Genomic DNA, 4,662 nt, shown 5'->3' with positions numbered 1-4,662 from the left:
GTACTTTACTTAGCTTGTTGGGAACACAAAGTTTCTTTTCAGTTGCAAACTCCACTCCATACATATATATGGGGAGGTACTAGCTCCAAATCTGTTTTACAGTGAAAACTGGAGGAACTTCAAACCGGCACTAGGAAACAGACTGAGAAACCAGAGTAAAAGTTTCTCCTGCATCCCGTTCCCTTTATGCTAGATGAACGAACGTCTCTCCACATGCTCACTTCTGAGAGATAAGTGTGTGTCAATGCCGAATTTCACTTAGCTTGTTGGGAACACAAAGTTTCTTTTCAGTTGCAAACTCCACTCCATACATATATATTGGGAGGTACTAGCTCCAAATCGGTTTTACAGTGAAAACTGCAGGAACTTCAAACCGGCACTAGGAAACAGACTGAGAAACCAGAGTAAAAGTTTCTCCTGCAACCCGTTCCCTTTATGCTAGATGAACGAACGTCTCTCCACATGCTCAGTTCTGAGAGATAAGTGTGTGTGAAAGCCGTACTTTACTTAGCTTGTTGGGAACACAAAGTTTCTTTTCAGTTGCAAACTCCACTCCATACATATATATGGGGAGGTACTAGCTCCAAATCTGTTTTACAGTGAAAACTGGAGGAACTTCAAACCGGCACTAGGAAACAGACTGAGAAACCAGAGTAAAAGTTTCTCCTGCATCCCGTTCCCTTTATGCTAGATGAACGAACGTCTCTCCACATGCTCAGTTCTGAGAAATAAGTGTGTGTGAAAGCCGTACTTCACCTAGCTTGTTGGGAACACAAAGTTTCTTTTCAGTTGCAAACTCCACTCCATACATATATATGGGGAAGTACTAGCTCCAACTCGGTTTTACAGTGAAAAGTGCAGGAACTTCAAACCGGCACTAGGAAACAGACTGAGAAACCAGAGTAAAAGTTTCTCCTGCAACCCGTTCCCTTTCTGCTAGATGAACGAACGTCTCTCCACATGCTCAGTACTGAGATATAAGTGTGTGTGAAAGCCGTCCTTCACCTAGCTTGTTGGGAACACAAAGTTTCTTTTCAGTTGCAAACTCCACTCCATACATATATATGTGGAGGTACAAGCTCCAACTCGGTTTTACAGTGAAAACTGCAGGAACTTCAAACCGGCACTAGGAAACAGACTGAGAAACCAGAGTAAAAGTTTCTCCTGCAACCCGTTCCCTTTGTGCTAGATGAACGAACGTCTCTCCACATGCTCAGTTCTGAGAGATAAGTGTGTGTCAAAGCCGACTTTCACTTAGCTTGTTGGGAACACAAAGATTCTTTTCAGTTGCAAACTCCACTCCATACATATATATGGGGTGGTACTAGCTCCAAATCGGTTTTACAGTGAAAACTGCAGGAACTTCAAACCGGCACTAGGAAACAGACTGAGAAACCAGAGTAAAAGTTTCTCCTGCAACCGGTCCCTTTATGCTAGATGAACGAACGTCTCTCCACATGCTCAGTTCTGAGAGATAAGTGTGTGTGAAAGCCGTACTTCACCTAGCTTGTTGGGAACACAAAGTTTCTTTTCAGTTGCAAACTCCACTCCATACATATATATGGGGAAGTACTAGCTCCAACTCGGTTTTACAGTGAAAAGTGCAGGAACTTCAAACCGGCACTAGGAAACAGACGGAGAAACCAGAGTAAAAGTTTCTCCTGCAACCCGTTCCCTTTCTGCTAGATGAACGAACGTCTCTCCACATGCTCAGTTCTGAGATATAAGTGTGTGTGAAAGCCGTCCTTCACCTAGCTTGTTGGGAACACAAAGTTTCTTTTCAGTTGCAAACTCCACTCCATACATATATATGGGGAGGTACTAGCTCCAACTCGGTTTTACAGTGAAAACTGCTGGAACTTCAAACCGGCACTAGGAAACAGACTGAGAAACCAGAGTAAAAGTTTCTCCTGCAACCCGTTCCCTTTGTGCTAGATGAACGAACGTCTCTCCACATGCTCATTTCTAAGAGAAAAGTGTGTGTGAAAGCCGTACTTCAACTAGCTTGTTGGGAACACAAAGTTTCTTTTCAGTTGCAAACTCCACTCCATACATATATATGGGGAGGTAAAAGCTCCAACTCGGTTTTACAGTGAAAACTGCTGGAACTTCAAACCGGCACTAGGAAACAGACTGAGAAACCAGAGTAAAAGTTTCTCCTGCAACCCGTTCCCTTTGTGCTAGATGAACGAACGTCTCTCCACATGCTCATTTCTAAGAGAAAAGTGTGTGTGAAAGCCGTCCTTCAACTAGCTTGTTGGGAACACAAAGTTTCTTTTCAGTTGCAAACTCCACTCCATACATATATATTGGGAGGTACTAGCTCCAACCAGGTTTTACAGTGAAAACTGCAGGAACTTCAAACCGGCACTAGGAAACAGACTGAGAAACCAGAGTAAAAGTTTCTCCTGCAACCTGTTCCCTTTGTGCTAGATGAACGAACGTCTCTCCACATGCTCAGTTCTGAGAGATAAGTGTGTGTGAAAGCCGTCCTTCACCTAGCTTTTTGGGAACATATAGTTTCTTTTCATTTGTAAACTCCACTCCATACATATATATGGGGAGGTACTAGCTCCAACTCGGTTTTACAGTGAAAACTGCAGGAACTTCAAACCGGCACTAGGAAACAGACTGAGAAACCAGAGTAAAAGTTTCTCCTGCAACCCGTTCCCTTTGTGCTAGATGAACGAACGTCTCTCCACATGCTCAGTTCTGAGAGATAAGTGTGTGTCAATGCCGACTTTCACTTAGCTTGTTGGGAACACAAAGTTTCTTTTCAGTTGCAAACTCCACTCCATACATATATATTGGGAGGTACTAGCTCCAAATCGGTTTTACAGTGAAAACTGCAGGAACTTCAAACCGGCACTAGGAAACAGACTGAGAAACCAGAGTAAAAGTTTCTCCTGCAACCCGTTCACTTTATGCTAGATGAACGAACGTCTCTCCACATGCTCAGTTCTGAGAGATAAGTGTGTGTGAAAGCCGTACTTTACCTAGCTTGTTGGGAACACAAAGTTTCTTTTCAGTTGCAAACCCCACTCCATACATATATATGGGGAAGTACTAGCTCCAACTCTGTTTTACAGTGAAAAGTGCAGGAACTTCAAACCGGCACTAGGAAACAGACTGAGAAACCAGAGTAAAAGTTTCTCCTGCAACCCGTTCCCTTTCTGCTAGATGAACGAACGTCTCTCCACATGCTCAGTTCTGAGATATAAGTGTGTGTGAAAGCCGTCCTTCACCTAGCTTGTTGGGAACACAAAGTTTCTTTTCAGTTGCAAACTCCACTCCATACATATATATGTGGAGGTTCAAGCTCCAACTCGGTTTTACAGTGAAAACTGCTGGAACTTCAAACCGGCACTAGGAAACAGACTGAGAAACCAGAGTAAAAGTATCTCCTGCAACCCATTCCCTTTGTGCTAGATGAACGAACGTCTCTCAACATGCTCATTTCTAAGAGAAAAGTGTGTGTGAATGCCGTCCTTCAACTAGCTTGTTGGGAACACAAAGTTTCTTTTCAGTTGCAAACTCCACTCCATACATATATATGGGGAGGTACTGGCTCCAAATCGGTTTTACAGTGAAAACTGCAGGAACTTCAAACCGGCACTACGAAACAGACTGAGAAACCAGAGTAAAAGTTTCTCCTGCAACCCATTCCCTTTGTCCTAGATGAACGAACGTCTCTCCACATGCTCAGTTCTGAGAGATAAGTGTGTGTGAAAGCCGTCCTTCACCTAGCTTGTTGGGAACACAAAGTTTCTTTTCAGTTGCAAACTCCACTCCATACATATATATTGGGAGGTACTAGCTCTAACCAGGTTTTACAGTGAAAACTGCAGGAAATTCAAACCGGCACTAGGAAACAGACTGAGAAACCAGAGTAAAATTTTCTCCTGCAACCTTTTCCCTTTGTGCTAGATGAACGAACGTCTCTCCACATGCTCATTTCTAAGAGATAAGTGTGTGTTAAAGCCGTCCTTCAACTAGCTTGTTGGGAACACAAAGTTTCTTTTCAGTTGCAAACTCCACTCCATACATATATATGGGGAGGTACTGGCTCCAAATCGGTTTTACAGTGAAAACTGCAGAAACTTCAAACCGGCACTACGAAACAGACTGAGAAACCAGAGTAAAAGTTTCTCCTGCATCCCGTTCCCTTTGTGCTAGATGAACGAACGTCTCTCCACATGCTCAGTTCTGAGAGATAAGTGTGTGTGAAAGCCGTCCTTCACCTAGCTTGTTGGAAACACAAAGTTTCTTTTCAGTTGCAAACTCCACTCCATACATATATATTGGGAGGTACAAGCTCCAACCAGGTTTTACAGTGAAAACTGCAGGAACTTCAAACCGGCACTAGGAAACAGACTGAGAAACCAGAGTAAAAGTTTCTCCTGCAACCCGTTCCATTTCTGCTAGATGAACGAACGTCTCTCTACATGCTCAGTTCTGAGATATAAGTGTATGTGAAAGCCGTCCTTCACCTAGCTTGTTGGGAACACAAAGTTTCTTTTCAGTTGCAAACTCCACTCCATACATATATATGTGGGGGTACTAGCTCCAAATCGGTTTTACAGTGAAAACTGCAGGAACTTCAAACCGGCACTAGGAAACAGACTGAGAAACCAGAGTAAAAGTTTCTCCTGCAACCCGTTC

Source organism: Camelus dromedarius, unplaced genomic scaffold, assembly GCF_036321535.1.
Source record: "Camelus dromedarius isolate mCamDro1 unplaced genomic scaffold, mCamDro1.pat HAP1_SCAFFOLD_123, whole genome shotgun sequence".
NCBI classification, from domain to species: Eukaryota; Metazoa; Chordata; class Mammalia; order Artiodactyla; family Camelidae; genus Camelus; species Camelus dromedarius.
Note: the sequence above shows the minus strand (reverse complement) of the source record.